This window comes from Bos indicus, chromosome 16 (genome assembly GCF_029378745.1).
Source record: "Bos indicus isolate NIAB-ARS_2022 breed Sahiwal x Tharparkar chromosome 16, NIAB-ARS_B.indTharparkar_mat_pri_1.0, whole genome shotgun sequence".
In the NCBI taxonomy this organism is placed as follows: Eukaryota; Metazoa; Chordata; class Mammalia; order Artiodactyla; family Bovidae; genus Bos; species Bos indicus.
In genome coordinates, this window is record NC_091775.1 from 29,379,269 (window position 1) to 29,399,776 (window position 20,508).

General features: G+C 49.6%; 2 long non-coding RNA genes across 2 annotated transcripts; both read left to right on the forward strand.

Annotated features, from left to right (window-relative positions):
- Positions 1-2,661: 2,661 nt before the first annotated feature.
- LOC139176350 (uncharacterized) lies at positions 2,662-13,564 on the forward strand. The gene is made up of 2 exons (XR_011560757.1): positions 2,662-3,654; positions 7,203-13,564. It is a non-coding gene; the product is annotated as an uncharacterized lncRNA (long non-coding RNA).
- A 2,213-nt stretch (positions 13,565-15,777) lies between these two features.
- LOC139176351 (uncharacterized) lies at positions 15,778-20,289 on the forward strand. The gene is made up of 3 exons (XR_011560758.1): positions 15,778-17,725; positions 18,289-18,566; positions 19,983-20,289. It is a non-coding gene; the product is annotated as an uncharacterized lncRNA (long non-coding RNA).
- Positions 20,290-20,508: the final 219 nt, after the last annotated feature.

A 20,508-nucleotide genomic window follows, 5' to 3' on the forward strand; every position in this document is an offset into this window, starting at 1 on the left:
TTGCCTGTTTGAAGTTTCTAAATAGGAAGAACAAAACAGGCTTAAATCACATGAGAATCACTCCAGCATGACCAGGGCCTGAAGATTCCATCTTGGTCCCAAGGTGGAGGAAAGGGCGCTCTGTCAAGATGCTCTTGGGGACTTCTCTGATGGTCCAGTGGTTAAGAACCCGCCTGCCAGTGCAGGGAACATGGGTTCGATCTCTGGTCTGGGAAAACTCCACTTGCCTCAGGGCAAGCTGTAGGTGTGCGCCACAACTACTAAAGCCCGTGCTCCCTAGAGCCTGTGCCCCACAACAAGAGAAGTCACTGCAGTGAGAAGCCCGTGCACCGCAACTAGAGAAGGCACTGCAGTGAGAAGTCCATGCACCGCAACTAGAGAAGGCACTGCAGTGAGAAGCCCGTGCACCGCAAACTAGAGAACGGCCCCCTCTCGCTGCACTAGAGAAAGCCCTCTTGCAGCCATGAAGGCTCAGTGTAGCCAAAAATTAACTGAGTAAATAAATAATAAAATGGTTTTTTTTTAAAGATATTTGGGGAAGCACTGCAGACAGTCCCCGGCCTAGACTGGCCAGAGCCCTTGGAGGGCTGTCAAGTATAGATGGAGGGCTGTCAGGTGTAAATGGAGGGCTGTCAGGTGGAGATGGAGGGTGGTCAGGTGGAGATGTGACCCAGCGCAGCCAGCAGAAGGGCTTGTCTTAGCTGCTGCTGCTGCTGCTGCTAAGTCACTTCTGTCGTGTCCGACTCTGTGTGACCCCATAGACGGCAGCCCACCAGGCTCCCCTGTCCCTGGGATTCTCCAGGCAAGAACACTGGAGTGGGTTGCCATTTCCTTCTCCAATGCATGAAAGTGAAAAAGTGAAAGTGAAGTCGCTCAGTCGTGTCTGACTCTTAGCGACCCCATGGACTACAGCCCACCAGGCTCCTCCATCCATGGGATTTTCCAGGCAAGAGTACTGGCGTGGGGTGCCATTGCCTTCTCCGCTTGTCTTAGCTAACAAAGACTTAATGCTACATGTCCTTCACTCATAACTGGTTCCATCACATGTCACTCAGCATGATGTGTTTGCTGACTTCTCACTCCAAACTGAGGATGGGCACTGTTTCATCATCTTAGTAGTCTTTGTGTCCTAGCCATGGTACGGGTCCATGGTTTTTTGAATGGATAAACAAAAGATGAAAACACACACACACACGTGGAACAAAAAAGGGCAGGAAAGAATGAGAAGACCAGAGAAAGAGAATGTGCCACTACATTTTCTCTGTGGTTGCTATAGTGACATGGTCCTACCAGCTCAGAGAGTTTCCAGACCCTCGGGGTCTGCCCAAGTCACGGTCCAGTGGTGCTGCCCCTTAGCATGCGGTACCCTTACTGCATGAGGGGAGGAAGGTGACAGAATGCTAGCTGAGGGCAAGGTCACCCACACATGTGTAGAGCAGTGGGGGTGGGGGTTGTATATCCAGGCATGATTAATTTAAAGGACATACAGGAGGCAAGAAAAGAATAAGGAAATGTGTGGATTTAGGTCAGTGCTTGGACCCACCCTCTGTCCTGCACACAGAAATGCAGCAGCTCACCACAGGCCAGCCAATGTCTGGGACTACAAAGATACGTATGAGATCTACCTAACACTCATTAAAACTCTGCTAGGTGCCAGCATCTTGTGTGCACATAGCTCTATTAATCCTTCCGAATTCCGAAAATCCTTTGAAGGGGGAAATGGTATACCCATATTGCAGGTGAAGAAACTGGAAAAGGGGTTCTCTGGCTTGCCAGGTTGACACAGGGAGTAAGTGGCACAGCTGGGAAGAGAGACAAAGGCTGCCTAACTTGGAGCCCATGGTGACTTATGAGGGGCCAAGAGAGGCCAGCCAAGAGCGGCTGAAATCCCAACTGGTCTCCAGAGATTCGGGACAGGAAACAAGATGTCCTTGGTGGTAAGTCTGTTCCACCCCTTAAAACCAGTAATTATATACCCAGTGAGGGTGGTGGCTTGATGTGTGGGTGTTGGCTCATGAACTGTACGCTCCAGGAAAGCTAGGACTTGTCATGTGATCTCGTTATCTGCCCTGTTTGCTGGCAACTGGAGCTGTGCATGGGCTTCCTTGGTGGCTCAGTGATAAAGAATCCACCTGCCAATGCAGGAAAGTTAGGTCTGATCCCTGAGATGGGAAGAGCCCCTGGAGAAGGAAATGGCAACCCACTCCAGTACTGTTGCCAGGGAAATCCCATAGACAGAGGAGTCTGGAGGTCTACAGTCCATGGGGCTCCAAAGAGTAAGACACAACTTAGCAGCTAAACAACAAAAAGGGCTGTGCACAGTGCGCTGAACACACCCAATCAGTTGCCTGCTGTTTGGCGCAGCTGTCTTTTCAGGCTGTGCTCTCTGTAACAACAAACACCCAGCCCCCTGCAGGGCTATTTGATGTCACAAAATCCAGCCTTCAAACTCTCCTTGTCTGCTCCTATCAGAAGTTCCTTCTCTTACAGCTCCCCTCGGAGCCTCAGCTACACCCCCAGGAGAAAAAAAGAAATGCAAGAGATAGAAAATCAACATCTTTATGCCTAAGCGTAGAGTTAATCCATATTGCATTCCTAAAGTCTGGAGTTTGTGAGACTGGTTGGGATTTGTTACATAACTAATTGCAGTTTGTTCTGAAGTTAAGGCAATCCTGAGTCGGCGCCCAGGCTGGAGTGTCTGCCTCACAGAGTCGCCTGGCTATTGTTCCGCGCTTGCTTTTGACTTCACATTCTGGAGTAAAAGGTCGTTGCAGACCCAACACGTGAGCAGGAAGTGGGCAGGGCTTGCTGCCCTGCCTGGTGGTTCAGGAAAGAAGAAACAGAGAAGTCATAACCTCTGCGGTTTGGAGTGTGTTGCAACATGAAAATCCGGAAGCTTGTCTTAGAGGAGGCTGATGGGTCGAAGTTGGCAGCAAAGTGGAGCCTTTACCGTCGGCACCTTAGGAGTGGAGCCAGCCTTTATCCTCCCAAGAAGCACCCAGGTCCTGGCAGCTGGTAAAACCATAAACCTTTGCAAAGAGTCACCGAAATGTAACCCTGTCCTCAGAACAGCATAGTTGGAAGAGTGTTTACAAGAATGCAATTTGACTTTTTTTTTAATAGTTTGCTTTTCTGTAAAAACTAAGTTCTCCCTATGGTTTGACTTGAATGAAAAGCACGTGGAGCAGTGGTTATAGGAATGGAGGAAACATGGGTACCCCAGCCCCTCCCCACGTGCATTTCAGGGACAACCTGCCTGTTTAAGCCTGTGGATCTGCTTGATCTTGAAAACCTGTCAGGTAATCTCACAGATGGTCGAAATTGCCACCTAGATCCGTGCCAACCCAAATGCTTAAAAAGTACTGCTTACCGGCTAGCCAAGAAAACTTTGTTGCTGGAAAATTGCTTGAGAAGAGACCACAGAGTTTCAGTGAGGACATGCCAATTAAGGATAAAAATACTGAAGTTTGATGGAATGGAACATCATGATGGAGCCACAAGAGTTATACTCTATGACAGTCACATCGAAGGCATTCTGAGGACACAGGCAGGGTGAACCTCACTGGCTTCCAAAATCTCAGGGACCATCAAGAGGGAGAGAGAACAGCCTCCCTTGGGCCCTCTGCCTGCCCCCCGCAGCACCTGGCTCAGCAGGTAAATGAGACTAGACAATGGAGACTGGGAGTGGTTCTACCACGCTTGTTTGAGGAAACATCTGAGTATCATCTGTTAACTGAGTTGCTCCCAAGTTTCTCATCATACACTTTTAACTAGTTTCCAAGCGCACCCCCAAGGCCGACTATGATGCTGATGGTTCCCAGTGAGAAGCTCTCACAGGCTGGGGTCCGTGGAGGGCTGGCAGAGGCTGTGTCACCTGTCCAGACTTCTATCCCCCAGGTGAACAGCAGAGTCACTTTGATCTTAATTAGCATTTGGGATATTAATATAAACACCCGACTCCCAGGACAGGGAGTCAGCCAGCTCAGGGAAAACCCCAGGAGGTGGAGTTCTCAGGGATTGGGAGTGGGCTAGCCTCTGAAGGCCACACAGAGTTCTTCAGTGAGCCAGGGTCACAGCTCATGTCTGCCCGGCCGCCCCAGATGTTTCCCGGAAGCCCCCCTCCTGGTTTTGGCCTGCCTGGCTCTGTTTGGTTTCTGAAAACAAAGAGAAGAGGTTGGGGGGGGCGCGGGGGGGCAGGCCTGAGACACGCAGGAAAGCCATTGATGGCTAGGTTAGCACATGTCAAAACACATCAGCCCCAGAGCTCCAGGAAGACAGTGCCATTTTGTATGGAGTGGAGAGAATATTCTGATTCACGGGGAGGGCACTATGTCTTCAGAGACCCTAGTTCCCAACCTTTAGTTCCCATGAGTTTCCCAACTCATGTCTTAGCATGAGTGCTCAAACACTTCAGTCATGTTTGACTCTGTGTGACCCTATGGACTGTAGCCTGCCAGGCTCCTCTGTCCTCTCCAGGGATGAGTACTGGAGTGGGTTGCCATGCCCTCCTCCAAAGGGTCTTTCCAACCCAGGGATTGAAACCGCGTCTCTTAAGTCTCCTGCATTGGCACGTGGGTTCTTTACCACTAGCGCCACCTGGGAAGCCCTCCCAACCTTTGGCTTATGGCCAAAGGGACTTCTTGGGGGCGGGGAGGTTTGGATGCAAGGGAACTGGTGAGCAAGGGGGCGTTTGCCTCAGGGGCCCTTGCTCTTCCCCTGGGAGCCCCTCTTTTGGGCCTAGGCTCCTGTCTGGACAGACACCGGGTCTGTCACAGCCACAGGCCCTGGCTGCTCTGTGCTTCCCTTGGAAATGCCTCCTGCCAAGTTGTTCCTGGAGCAGTTGGGAAACGCCCCTTCCCATGGGCAGCACTCATCCTATAATTAAAAGGTTGCTTTTCAAAGACACTTGTAATGATCCAAAATGTTGCCAGAAAGAAAATGATATAGTTGGCACCCCTGCGGCACTGCATGGGGGCCCATCTGCACAGTGCCTGGCATGGTGGTCAGCCCACAACAAAGGGTACCCACCCCAGGACGTGGAGAAGGGGCTCGGGGGTCTTGCAGAGACTCATTAAGGACAACACCCAATGCGAGGCCCAGCAGCAGGGCGATGGGAGAGGAAGTGGGGCCCAGAGGGGGACGTCCGAGTCTGACTCAGCGAGCAGTGGGAGGGCATCCTGCAAGCAGCCCCCTGAACGGAGGGGCCGGAACAGAACTTGGAAGGATTCCTACTGGGCTTGGTGTTTAGAACAGGAAGAGGCCCCTTTCCTCTCTCCGCCCTCTCTGCTTTTCCTTCATTCCTCATCACCCCATTTCCACACCACCTCCACTGAGTCTCCTCCGTGTTTGCGTGCTAAGTTGCTTCAATAGTGTCCAACTCCTTGTGACCCCATGGACTCCTCTGTCCGTGGGATTCTCCAGGCAAGAATACTGGAGTGGGATGCCATTTCCTCCAGGGGGACCCTAATCCCTGCCCTCCCAGGACCCAGGGTCTTCCTAGGGCTGTGGGGCATCTCCACTGCCCCTCCCTTGTCTGCTGCCCTCTGGTCTGGCCCTGACCTCCCTCCTCAGATTAGCGGCTGGTCTGGACCTGAGCACACACCAGGGTGAAGCGACAGGCAGTCACAACTGGCCAGTCTGTCCTTTCCTTTCTTATCCAAGGATTCGAAACAGTACCCACAATAATGGGGCTTCGGCCCAGTATTCAAAACATCACCAGGACTTCCTTGGTGGTCTAGTGGCTAAGATTCCTTATTCCCAATGCACCTCCTTCTACTCCTCCATCTTCGACTTTATTGCTTTTTTATTTTTTGATAGGGAGGGAAAACACTCCACTTTTCACTCCACTTTTTCAATCCAATTAAAGAGCCACCTGTAGGCCACCTCCAGGGCTGGGCTCACCAGCTCACAGGATGAGGAAGAATCCACCCTTGTCCCCTGCGGAATCTGCCCTCTCGAGTGAGGTCAGGAGGCGAGAGGGAAGGTGGGGTACAAGTGCCCGACCGCCGAGCATGTACAGCTCAGGGCACAGCATACCCATCTCACCTGGACCTGTCTCCATCCTGCCTTGGCCCACAGAGGACTCTAGGGGAGGAGGAGCCTGCGGGAATCCCTGCACGGCTGCTTCCCAAGCTAGAGCACCGAGCTCTGTGAGCAGGTGACTTGGGACTCTCTACCTGCCCCCTGCCTTTCCAGGAATCTTGTTACCCTTCTGGGGCCTTACATCTGGGTCCTTCGTTGTCTATAGTCTCAAGGTAGAGTATCCTTCACAATTTACAGATGAGAACAGTCAGATTCACAGAGGTGGAGTGGCGTGCCCAAGTTCACGCAGTTGGAAGGCTGCAGAGCCAGGACGCAGCCCTCCTGCCTCCAGCGAGCCTGGCCTCCCGGTTATGCAGTGCTGTCCCCACCACAGGGAGAGGACTCGTGGGCTGGGGACACGCCAGTGGGGTGACAAGGGCAGGTGGTATTCGAGGTGGGCCTTGAGGGATTGGCAGGATTTCAGGAGGGGTAGAAAAGGCGGAAAGAGAGCAGAGGGCACAGAGAGAGGGAGTCAGGGAGGCAGGGAGTGCAAGCCAGGCGCCAGGGAAGGCTGATGGCCCAGGAGGAGCCCCAGGCACCTTAGGAGGCAGTCCCTGCATGTGACCTGCCAGCCCACCCCCTCCCGAGGCAGGACAAGCTGCTGATCCTTATTCTCATTCCTCACCATTATCCACTGCAACTCCAGCTTTACCAGTGGTAGCAGCCAAAGCCTTGTGCTTTATATCAGGTGAAGGTCACAGTGGCCCATGTAACCTCACTCTGCAACATCGCTAATGGGCAGAGGCTCTCTCTGAACTGTCTGTACAATAAGGACTTTTGCAGCAAATTGCAAAAAGAAAAAATGTGGCTTACCTACACACACACACACACACACACACACACACACACACACACACACACACACACAAGGAAATTACTTTATTGGTCCCTACCAGGGAAGGGTGGAGCTTTCCTGGTAGCTCAGACTGTTAAAGAATCTGCCTGCAATGCAGGAGACCAGGGTTCAATCCCTGGGTCAGGAAAATCTCCTGGAGAAGGAAATGGCTACCCACTCCAGTACACTTGCCTGGAAAAATCCCATGGATGGAGGAGCCTGCTAGGCTACAGTCTATGGGGTCTCCAAGAGTTGGACATAATTGAGTGACTTCACTTTCTTTCAGGTAGCCTGGTCCTCTGTCTTATGCTGGACTTCCCAGGTGGTGCTAGTGGTAAAGGAGCCGCCTGCCAATGCAGGAGAACTGAAAGATGAAGGTTCGATCCCTGATTGGGAAGATCCCCTGGAAGAGGGCAACCCACTCCAGTATTCTTGCCTAAGGAATCCCATGGACAGAGGAGCCTGGAACGTGGAGGGTCACAAAGAGTCAAACACAACTGAAGCAACTTAAAAGCAGCAGCAGCTGTCCTGTGCAAATTCGAGAAAAAAATTAAACAAAATGAAGAACATTCCCGGAAGATGCAGCCCCCCATCAGGGTACAAGGTCTGAAGCAGGACCCACACAGGCTGGATGTCTATACCACCACATCTCACCCGGGAGCCCTCAGACAGGGCACAACCTACACAGTTGTCTGTGGCACCTCCGGCAGATTATAGGGAGGGGACAGTCCCCAACCCAAGCATACCAGCACCCAGAGGGAAGGCAGAGAGAGGAGGCTGATCCCTCTGGCAGCCCCTCCCCCAGGTAAGAAACTCTGCTGATGGAGAGAAATGCTCTCTCCGTGTTGAGAAAACTAATCATCAGGGTTGGTTTTGTTTGTTTGTTTGTTTGTTGCAGAAACTCAACAGCAGGTGAATAAATGACCTCTCTATTTTCATTGCACTCTGTAGCTTACAGTGAGAGGTCACCCACGTTTCTCCTTTGATCTTCTCAAAAAAAAAAAGACCTGCCCCACCGGTAAAGGGGCAGATATTTCTCACTTCCTTTTTACAAATAAGGAAGCTGAGATCTAAGGGGCTGGTTTGCTTATCCTGTCTCACAGCTAGCAAGAGGCAGAGCCAGAACTAGAGCCAGGCTTGTTGAAATCTAATCCCAGGCTCTTTCATACTTTTATACTCCGTGTTCAAACATCTAACCTGTCAGGAAATCCTGGTAGCTTTACCTCCGAAATGCTGCACACCAGAATCTGACCACTGATACCCTCCCTGCTGCCATCTCTTGCCTGAATTATTGTAACAGCCTCCTAACTGGTACCCTGCATCTGCCTTTGCCCATGGGCTGCTTTCTACACAGCCACCAACTGATTTTCTCTTCTTGAAACTTGAGGTCTTGTCAGTGATCTGTTTTAAACCTTCCGGTGGCTTCCCTTCTTTCACAGTGATACACAAAGCCACCCCCACACCCTCCACTGGCCTCATCCCCTGCCACATGCCCCAGGCTCACTTGGCTCCAGCCACCCTGGCCTCCTCGCTGTTGGCTTCCATCTCAGGGCCTTTGTACATGCTGCCTTTTCTGCTAGAACATTCGCCAGCACAGCGTCCTTCTCTCCTTCAGGTCTTGCCCCAGTGTCCTCTTCCCAGTGAGGTCTCTTTGGACCACTCTGTTGAAAATGACAGTCCCCCAGCACCACACATTTCCTTTCCTTTTCTCCAGAGCCCTTTCTCCTGGTGTCACTCCTTTTACATTCATCAGCTTTTCTGGGCTAGAACTGCTCCTGCAAGGCGGGGAGTTTGTCTGCTTTCCTAGCCCTAGAACAAGGGTATGGCGCATAACAGGTGCCCCCCAAATGCTGAACAGACTGCCCTGGGGTGGCAAGGGGGTGCAACTTGCTGCCCTTTCTTCACAAGGACAGACACAGTGGTGGTGTAACAAGATGGCCTTTGAACAGCAGGTGCGGAGAGAGCAAAGTCTCCCTTCCTGGAGTAGTGCCCCTTTGCAGCCAGTCCCCTGCCTCTTAGCTACGCCAGCGTTGAGGAAGTTAACCTGGTGAATTTCTGGAGATCCGCATCTGACAGACTCCTTTGTTAAGGCAGAACAGTATGTTTTTGGAACTTTTGTTTAAATTTTTTTTTTTTAAGTTTCTAAGAACTGTGCCTGTCAGAAATGTTCCCTTTACTTGGTCCCCACCTATCGGAGATGTTCTGGAGAAAAGACAAGACGAAAAAAAAAAAGAGAGAGAGAGATCAGGAAAGGAAATAAGAGCAGCTCAGATGGAGTGTAAACAGATCTCTTAGTCTTCTTTGAATGGCACCTCTTGGGGATGGGGGCAGTGCTGGGCCTGGCGCTAGAATTGCAGCCGCCACTAGGAAGCCCTGGAGCTGATACCTCTCGGCATCAAGAGTCCAGATCCTGTGCTGACACTCTTTTAGCATCCGTGCACTGCCGGGGCTCCCCTCTGCCTGGATTCCAGGAGAACAGGGGTTTCAGGTGCCAGAAGGTGGAAAGTAGAGCAGTGGAATGAGACAATAAAATCCAGTATTTGTCCTCAGGGACAAACTGGATTCAACTCCCTCACCTGAAGTTCATGATCTAGGAGTAGGGGAGGTGTGGTCCTCCAGAGGGTAACTGGGATCCTCCTTCCAGGGGAAGGATGCAGGGAAGGATGGAAAAAACCAGAAGCTGGTGGAGAGGCAGATGCCTGACAGGATGATCACGGGTGGTGGCGGACGCCAGAGGAGCCAGGCTGCAAGCTGAGGTGGGGTGACAGGGCTGCCTCCCCATCGGCTCAGCCCCTGGGATCCCCACTGACCGGAACCCATGAGGCCTCTCCTTTCTTAGTCAATTCAGTAGAAACACGCTTCTTACGCTCATGTACACAGAAGCATTATTCCCAACAGCTCAAAGGTGGAGACAACCAGTGTCCCTGGAAGGATGGATGGAAGTACAAAAACTGTCTATACGTACAATGGAATAGGATTCAGCCTTAAAAAGGAAGGAGCTTCTGACACATGCTTCAGCATGCATGGACCTTGAGGACATCAGGCCAGGCAAAATAAGCCAGACACATAGGGACAACGCCTGTGTGATTCCACTTACACGAGGTACCCAGTCAAGTTCATAGAGTCAGAAGGCAGAATGCTGGTTGCCAGAGGCCTGGGGAGGGGAAGGGGAGTTGTTTAGAGAGGATGCACTTTCAGTTTGAGATGAAATGTGTGATGATGGTGATGATGGTTACACAACAATGTCAATATGCTTAATGCCATTGAACTGTACACTTAAAATGGTAAATTTTATTTGTTTTACCACAATTAAAAAATGGAAAACAATTTCACAGAATATATGTCTGGCCGCATTTCCCCTGCAGAATCTATTGGCCCAAACATCGTTATTTATTTCAGGGAGGACTATAGCACAGTGGGCAAGAACATTGGTTTCAGAGACATGTTTCCTGTATTGAGACTCCCGGATCCTCACCTGGCAGGTATGTGACCTTGGAAAAGTCCACGCCTCATTTCCTCATCTGTGAGATGGGGATAATGATAGCGCTTACCTCATATGGCTTGTTATAAAGATTAAAATGGGTGATGCACTAAGCTCTTGGCACAGCTCCTGACGTATAGCAAATCCCCCAAACAAAGGTTCACTCTCATTAACCACTATATACTGTGCACAAAAGAACACAGGACTTCATAGGAAAAGAAGTTACCCCAACCTGCCCCACATTTAGAAATGTCCCACACAGTCTAAAGTTTGGACCAAACAAAACACCCACCAGAAATCAGCAGCGCTTCATCACACACAGGGGTGTTTCTTTACTTTAACAGATGTTGGGAGTCAGAGTCAATAACTAGATTTGGCAGCAGTTGATGGAGCTGTCAGTTGAATCAACATGTATTTACTTAAGATACTTCCCTGGCAGCCCGGTGCTTAAGACTCCATGCTTCAATGCAGGGTGCATGGGTTCGATCCCTAGTCAGGGAACTAAGATCCCACATGCCATGCAGTGTGGTCATAAATTAGAAAAAAAAAATAATATATATATATACTGAGAACTTGTTTGGGAGATTGGAAACACAGATGGGAACAAACAGAGCACCTCTACCCTCAGGGAATGTGTGTTCTAGTGAAAGAGTGAATGACGGCCCTTCCTCTTGGTGAGTCCTAATAAAACAAAGTTGCATCATGAAAACATCTACAAGCAGGAGACCATAAAAGGAACACAACTAAAATAAAAGTAGTCCTTCTTGGTAGAGGAAGTGACAAGTCAGCTTAGGACACCCTTATGTGCTGACCACGCCCAGGGCTGGCTGGGGAGAGGTCACACTAGCAGAGCTTCCTAAAGGAGACCCCGTCTGGTCATTCAGATCTTAACTGAAGTGTCATCTCCTTATCTCAGCACCTGACCTTTCAGTTGCCCTTCCAGTGCTCTCCAGGACGTTCCTGTTATTTTAACAGGATCTCACGTTATCCTGCTCATTCCTGGCCTTTCCCTTCCCCGGAGTGAGAACTCCACGAGAGCAAGGACTGTTTGTCTGGCCAGCACCTGACAGTTGCTCATGGTGCCTGCCTGTAAGATGAGGCCCATGCGCAAGTTCTCACCGTGCTCCGGAAGTGCGCTTGCGTTAAGGACCTGGGGCCCCCCAAGACCACACAGACTATCAACCTCATGACTCTTCCCAAATGCGATTCAAATCCTTGAGACTTGGGACTTCCCTGGTGCTCCAGTGGTTGAGAATCTGCCTGCCAATGCAGGGGACACGGCTTCCATCCCTCGTCTGGGAAGATCCCACGTGCCGTGGAGAAGCTAAGCCCACAAACCACAACTCCTGATGCTTGTTGTCCACAGCAAGAGAAACCACTGCAACGAGAAGCCCACACACCGCAACGAGGACTCAGTGCAGTCAAAAATAAAATTAATCAAATAATAAAAAGGAGAAAAACTTAGAAAAAATACAAAAACAAGTACTCGTCACTCAGCCACCCTTTCGGCAGGAGTGATGGAGACACAAGGAGAGGAGCACAGACTGGCTCCTCCTGTTGGTTCCCCCACACAGCCCACTCCTCCGAGGGAGGCTCGGGAAACCAGCAACGCTGTGACAAATGCCACACAGTCTCAGAGGGAACTAGAAAAGATCTTTAAGCAAAAGAGTAGCCCAGTTTATCACTGTCTTTACTCAAAGCACTCAGAGTAGCCCAAATTATCTTGAAAAAGTACAAATGTGGGGGACTCATACTTTTTGATTTTAACTTACTCTTTGTAGAGACTCATAGACCTAGAGAATGAACTTATGGTTGTTGGGAGGAAAGATGGGGGAAAGGGATAGTTAGGGAGTTGGGGAAGGTCATGTACACACCACTATATTTAAAATGGATAATTCATAAAGACCTACTGTATAGCACATGGAACTCTGCAAAATGTTATGTGGCAGCCTGGATGGGAGCAGAGTTTGGGGGAGAATGGATACATTTGTTTGCCTGAATCCCTTCCCTGTTCACTGGAAACCATCACAACATTGTTAATCATCTATACCCCAATACAAAATGAAAAGTAAAAAAAAAAAAACAACTTAGTCTTTGTAAGTCATCAAAACTGTGATAAAGAAGATAACCATGGCTGATTCATGTCGATGTATGGCAAAAACCATCACAATATTATAAAGTAATTATCCTCCAGTTAGAATAAATTAAAAAAATTTTTAAAAATAAGATAGCACAAGGATAAGAATTTAGATCAGGGGAAGAAAATTAAGTCCAGAAATAAACAACCACATTTACACTCAGTTGACTTTTGACAAGAATGCCAAGACAATTCAGCAGAGAAATAACACTCTGCAATAAATGATGCTGAGACAATGGTATCTCCACATGCAGGATAATGAAGTTGAACCTCTACTTCATATTCAAAAATCAGCTCAACATGGACTTGAAAACCCAAATGCAAGAACTAAAACTATAAATCTTTTAGCAGAAAATAGCAGCATAAATTTTGTGACATTGGATTAGCTGATAGTTTCTTAGATACAACACCAAAACCACATGCAACCAAAGGGAAAACATAGCTAAATTGGCATAATCCATCAAAATGAAAAACTTTTGTGTCTTTTAAAGGACATTAAAGGACACTATCAAGAAAGTGAGGGGACTTCCCTGGCTATCCAGTGGTTAAGACTTCTCATTCCAATTTAGAGGATGTGGGTTCAATGCCTGTTTGGGTAGCTAAGACCCCACATGCCTCCTGATCAAAAAGCCAAAACATAGAACAAAAGCAATATTGTAACAAATTCAATAAAGACTTTTTAAAAAATGGTCCACATCAAAAAAAAAAAGTGCAAAAACAACCCATGGAACAGAAGAGAGTTTTGCAAATCAAATATCTGATAATGGACTCATTTTTAGAATACATAAAGACCTTTTATAATTCAATAATAAAGAGTTAAATAATCCAAATTAAAAATGGGTGAGAGATCTGAATAGATACTTCCCACAAGAAGATATACAAATGGTCTACAAACACATGAGAAAGATTCTCAACATCAGTAGACACCAGAGAAATGCAAATCAAAGCCACAATGAAATACCACTTCACAAGCACTAAGATGGAGAGATAAAATAAGATAAAATAAAATAAAAGATAAAATAAAAGATAAATCTAAGATAAAAGATTTAAAATCTAAAAAAATATATATCTAATATATCTAAAAAAGATAAAATAAAAGATAAATCTAAGATAAAAGATAAATCTAAGATAAAATCTAAGATAAAAGAGAGAGAGGGAATAACAAATGTTGGCAATCGTGTGGAGAAAGTGGAACCCTCATGTACTACTGAGAGGACTGCAGAATGGTGTAGCCACTTCGGAAAATCGTTGCTGCTGCTGCTGCTAAGTCGCTTCAGTCGTGTCCGACTCTGTGAGACCCTATAGACAGCAGCCCACCAGGCTCCCCCATCCCTGGGATTCTCCAGGCAAGAACACTGGAGTGGGTTGCCATTTCCTTCTCCAACGCATGAAAGTGAAAAGTGAAAGTGAAGTCGCTCAGTCGTGTCCGACTCCTAGCGACCCCATGGACTGCAGCCCACCAGGCTCCTCCGTCCATGTGATTTTCCAGGCAAGAGTACTGGAGTGCGGTGCCATTGCCTTCTCCCCAGAAAATAGTTAGGCAGTTTCAAAAATTTAAACATAGAATATGACCCCTAGGTATACAGAGAAATGAACACATATGTCCACACAAAAACTTGTACACGAATTTCATAGACGCATTATTTGTCACAGCCAAAAAGTGGAAATAATTCTTTGTTGTCCAGTTCATCATCCAGTGAGGGGACAAGCACAGTGTCACACCCGCACCTAGGAATGTTACTTGGCCATTGTGTTGTATTGCATGCGTGGTCACTCAGGCATGTCTTGACTCTTTGCAACCCCATGAACTGTAGCCTGCCAGGCTCCTCTGTCCATGGTATTCTCCAGGCAAGAATATTGAAGTGGATTGCCATCCCCTTCTCCAGGGGATCTTCCCAACTCAGGGATCCAGCCCAGGTCTCCTGCATCGCAGGTGGATTCTTTAGCATCTGAGCCACCAGGGGATTTGGCCATAAAAGGGAATAAAAACCTGTTACAACATGGATGAACCTGGAAAACATCACATTAAGTGAAAAAAGCCACTCACAAAAGATCACATATTGTATGATTCCATTCATATGTAAGGTCCGGAATAGGGAAATCTATAGGAACAGAAAATAGATTGCCTAGGGCTGGGAATGGAAGCAGGAATGGGGAGTACTGTTAATGAGCCCAGGGTTGTTTCTTTTGGGGTTCATGAAAATGGTCTAAAATTGGTTGTGGAGATGGTTACACGACTCTGTAAATATACTAAAAACCATTCAGTATACATTTTAAATGAATAAACTATGTGGTATGTGAGTAATATCTCAATAAGGCTGCTCTGTATTTCCCAGGTGGACAGGAGTAGGGAGGCTATGAAGGGTGAGAGAGTCTGTTGCAGAAGCTGAGTGGAAATAATGAAGGTCTGAGTCAAGGGTGTGGCCCTGACGGTGGAACACTGGGTTAGGGGGGCCTGACTGTGGAGACAAGGTCGAGCCCACAGGACCAGGACTGCATCACTGCTCTTGTGTGTGTGTGTGTGTGTGTTGTTGTTGTTGTTGTTGTTGAGGTAATAACAGCTGGTGTTTATTGAGTACCATCTATGTGGCTGGGTCCCCTGGAACATTTCCTTTATTCCTTACTGTCTGTAAGAAGGAGACTGTTTCCATTCTGTGAAACTGAAGCACAGAAGGACTAAAGAACTTCTGTGCCAGGATAACACGGGATGTGGTGGAACTGGAATTTGCACCAAGGGGCTCAACTGGAAGCCTCATGCCTCTAACTACACCACCCCCCGCACCGCGGGGTTTCTGGGTGAGTGAGCTGAAGGAGGGGGCGTCTCTGTCTGAGATAAAGAATACCGACAGAGGGGCAAGGATTTGGCGGGAACTGGACAGGTTCAGTCTGGGATGTGATGAATTTGAGATGCTTCTGGGATACCATCGATATTCCGTGGAACAACGGGTTAATGAAACAGGAGCATGAGACAGAGGAGGCCAAGAAATGACAGATTTCCGCACCTTCGACGGTATCTGTTCTCCTCAGGAGTGGATGAGAGCACACGGAAGAGTCTATTCCTGAGAGAAGAGAGACGAGAGTAGAGATCCGAGGTCCTGGGGACCGCGTCCTGGGAGCAGGAGAAGGGGAGGGCGAAGGTGTGAGCCCTCAGGTGCAGCCACTGGGGGTGGGAGGAGGGACAGGTCTGATCACAGTGGGGAGGTGGGGCGGAGGGAGGGAGGCGGGGAGCACAGATCTCTGTGAGAACCACTGAATACAGTCCTTCTGCACCCGGTGGTGAGAGAAGGCGAGTGTCTTACACAGCACCCTCCAGTCCCAGATGCCTCCAGGCACCAGCCCAGCCTCTCTGTGTCCGTGACGTGGAGACTCCCGGGGGCCAACCCCCCACACTGGGAAGAATGCAGATGCCCGCGGAAGCCAAGAGCAGGAACAGCGGCGGCAAGGGTTTCTGTTTCACTGCTTTGGGAGCATATTAAGGATTTCAGCGGTAAAGAACAGTAAGCTGAAGTTTGAGGATTTTTTGAAACTATAGATTATATTTTTTCTGATGCAAAATTAGTTGTAACAGGGTTTGACCAAAGTTTGGATTCTGCTCAGAAAGCCAGTGTCATATCTTTTTGCCTTTTCCCTGATGCTGGGAAAAAGATTGAGGGCAGGAGAAGAAGGGAGCGATAGAGAATGAGACGGTTAGGTGGCATCATCAACTCAATGGACATGAGTCTGAGCAAACTCCGGGAGCTGGTGAAGGACAGGGAAGCCTGGCCTGCTGCAGTCCATGGTGTCACAAAGAGTCCAACATGACTGAGCGACCGAACAACAGCAACAGAAAGCCAGCCTGTTCCATTACGCTTTCTTGTTTGTCACGCTTGAGGAAATCTGATCTAACGTAAAAGCAGCAACCACAGCCACACAGCTGGCCAGCTGCCACAAATCGTCCCCACCTGCTCTTAACCTCTTCAAGCTCCTTTCCTACGCTGCTACCTCCAGACACCCCACATAGAACGCGTCCCTGAGGACCCTTTCGTGTCACCACCTCCAGTTCACTGCTTGCTGAATGGCTGAATGACCCACCCACCTGGGAGCAGATGCCCCACTGGTGCTTCCACATAGAAATAAAGGTCACCTCTTCCCTGCTGGCTCAGCTGGTAAAGCATCTGCCTGCAATGCGGGAGACCTGGGTTTGATCCCTGGGTTGGGAAGATCCCCCTGGAGAAGGGAACGGCTACCCACTCCAGTATTCTGGGCTGGAGAATTCCATGGCTGCCTAGTCCATGGGGTCACAAAGAGTCTGACACGAATGAGTGACTTTCACTTTCACTTTTCTCACTTCTCTTTATGACCCCAACGAGGACGCCACCCAAGTTTTTCTTTTTTTAGTTAAAGATGCAGAACCTCTCAGAGTTGAATTGCTAATCAGCATCTATAGGGTAAAAGTGACAGAAAGTATGGGTGTCCTCCCGCCAGCTGGGGTCTTTCATAGCCCTGCTTTGAACCATGGCCTCTGCAATGGCCCAGCTGGGGAGGTGATTCCACTTCTCCTTTTGAGCCACTTCTCTTGAGTCCGGCTGTCCTTGAGTGTTTCTGTGGGGACAGCTGCCCTGAACTCACCTAAAGGGATGGACTGCTTTTGAAGGACCTGGAGGGCCAACCCCCTTCTCCTTCATCTTGCACCCACTGTTTATTCCTTGTCCTTTTACGTCTGAGGGTGTTCACTGGGGTCTGGAGGGCAGGGGAGCAGCGGACAGAGGCCTAGAGGGCTGTATGCAAACACATTCAACCTGAATGAACCAAAGAGAGATAAAACAAACCTTTAAAAAAAATGAACTCCCTTAACAGAGTCCCCAGTGGGTCTGTAGCCCTGGCTGCTTCTCTCAAGACTGCACACTCTGCTCGGTGGGAGCAGATGGCCTGCTGGAGACTTCAAGCAAACTTCCTGCTACTCTGTTGAGACCATGAGGCCCTCCCTAGTCTCTGCCCGCTGTGCCAGTCTGGGTTGCGGAGTCTTGGGCCTACCGGGCTCCCAGTCCAGGCTAGAAGAGACCACAAAAGCCAGAGCCAGCAGGAGGAGTCTGGGCCCCCTCCCCACCCACACCCCCACCAGGGCCCCTGCTGCCAGAGGAAGAGAATCACCTTGTTATGCGAAGACTAGAGTCAGGAAAGGCCTGGCCCCAAACCAGCCCAGACCCAGCAGGTCAGTCCAGCCCTCTGGCTCTCAACCCTTTGTCAGGAATGCACTGAGGGGAAGGGAAGGCACAGCAGAGGGGCACAGCTGCAGAGATGCAGGGGGGTCCAGCCACCCAGAGCAGGAAGGGGCTTCAGATTCAGGGGAGCCCCCTGCTGGCAGAGAGCAGAGGCTAAGAGGGCACGGGACCCAGTTGAGGAAGGAGGGTCAGGGCAGCAAAGCCTGGATTACTGACCTAGGGACCACATCACTCTTCCCTTGGTGTCTCCTTCAGCATCCGTACAGTGGGCGCATGACCCCTGCCCTGCCACCTCACGCTCCAGACTTGACCTCAGCTTTCTCACCTCTGATCCTGCCTGCCCAGCCCTCCTTCTCTCTCAGACCAGCTCCTGCTGTCCCCCCAGGCCCTGGGGTGGTGGAAAATGCCTTTCCCCCCAGCCCCCACCCACACAGAATAGGCCAATTCACCTGAAGAAACACCAGCACTACCCAGTTCCAAATGCCCTGGGAAGAGACTGAATGGCCAGCCGGGCTCATGCGCATCTAGGCAGAGGTGTCTTGTTGAACCACAGGTAGTGACCCAGGACCAATGTGGTGGAGCGGGTAGAACGGCTGGAGGCAGACAGATGGCTGTGGCTAAGGGGCTTTGGAGGATGCTCCAGAAACATCCAGCCTGAGATGCCATCTTACATCGAGGGATGCCGGAACAGAGCCGATGAGCTGAGGCATGGACACACCGAGCGGGAGCAGCTGATGCGACTTTGAGTGTGGCGTCTGCGGGAGTCCAGAGTCTCATGCTCTGGAGAGGTCCAGCTGGAGGTGTGCTTCTGGGAGCATCAGCTTCCAGGAGGTAAGTGAGCCACAGGGAGGAGATGGCCCACAACGAGAGGGAGGGGAGCAGGGGCTGGAGACGGGCAGCGAGGAGCACCAGGGATAAGACTGGCAGGAGATGGAAGAGGGGAGGCAGGAGAGGCAGGAAAGGTGAAAAATACAAGGCAAGATGGAATCCAAAGGAAGAGGAGAAAAGGGCTGGTGTTGTCAGAGGTCAGGCAAATGAAGCGGGAAGGGTGAACAGCTGGGAGTGGGTGTGAACAGAGATGCCCAGGGAGTGGTGATGCTGAGTCTGGAGGGAGAGGTGGGCGATTCCCAGGTGGAGAAAGGGTGAAGCCTAGGATGAAGAATCGTCGCATGCAAAGACACAGCAGGAACACAGTGCATTGGGGCCACCTGAAGCAATATGAAATTGGCAGTGAGTGGGCTGGGGGTGGCAGAGGGGTGTGGGAAGTAGAAGTGAAGAGGGAGAAAGCAACCACATCCGGAGAGGTGTCTTAGGGCAGGTTGAGCTGTCCACATCTTCTGTGATCAGGGTTGGCAAACTGCAGTCCACGGCCGAATCTAGCCTGCTGCCTATTTTTGTAAACGTTTTATTGGAGCACAGTCCCACCTAGACTAGAATGGCAGGGTCTACCATGTGGCCTTAAACTGTGTGCATTTGGCCCTCTACAGAGAAAGTTTGCCGCCCTCTGTAGACAATGTTTCACCACTGAGCAAGAACAAGAGGATCAGAGACCTGGCCGGCGCAGAGTAGGCAGAGGTGGGGTGAGTGAGACTAGAGACAGGCAGAGGGTGAGGAGCTGTGGCTGCCATCCTGGTGAGAGCTAGTGCTGACCTGGGCTAAAGCGGTCAAGGTGAGGGGGCTTAGCTTTACAGGAAAGGCAAATAAAATCCTTCGAGGTAGTCTGAAGCACTGGGTTGAAAAAGATGTTGTTGTGTAGATGCTAAGCCATGTCCAACCCTTTGTGACCCCATGGACTGCAGCACACCAGGCTTCCCTGTCCTTCACCATCTCCCAGAGTTTGCTCAAACTCATGTCCATTGAGTCAGTGATGCCATCCAACCATCTCATCCTCTGCCACCCACTTCTCCTCCTGCTCTCAATCTTTCCTGGCATCAGGGTTTTTTCCAGTGAGTCAACTCTTTGCATCAAGTGGCCAAACTATTGGAGCTTCAGCTTCAGCATCAGTCCTTCCAACGAATATTCAGGGTTGATTTCCTTTAGACTTGACTGGCTTGATCTCCTTGCTGTCCAAGAGACTCTCAAGAGTCTTCTCCAGCACCATAATTCGAAAGCATCAATTCTTTGGTGCTCAGCCTTCTTTATGGTCCAACCCTCACATCCATATATGACGACTGGAAAAACCACAGCTTTGACTATAAGGACCTTAATTGACAAAGTGATGTCTATGTTTTTTAATACCCTGTCTAGGTTTGTCATAGTTTTCCTTCCGAGGAACAAGTATCTTTTGATATCATGGCTGCACGAGAAAGATGCATGAGAAAGATGCAAACATCAGCAAGAAAGATGTCACCAAGTCACAAATATCATGTGGAGAAGGGCAAGAAAGAAGAGAGAGGCACAAGGACCACGATATTTTGCTTCTAAATTAAAATATCTGTTTCTGTTTCATTGAAAAAATACGAAACTTTGGCCACTGGAATTTCTTCTTTGCTGAAAGATGCTTTATAATAAAGAAATACTCTTGGGATTTGCTCACATCTGAAGATTCTGAACAACTGCCTTTTTTCTCCTTCTTAATGACAGGAAATAGGAGATTTGACGGGGTGTTTAACCAGACTTGCAAGCCCAGTCTGCATCTTGAAAGAGGAAATGACCAGAGGTGGGGTTAGGGGTGGGGAAGGGGGAAGAGTGAGGCCTGAGATGCCTGTGTTGCAGATCCCAGGAGTCAGCTCTGGGCTTTGATCGGCAGGGTCCAGAGGAGGAAACTCATGGG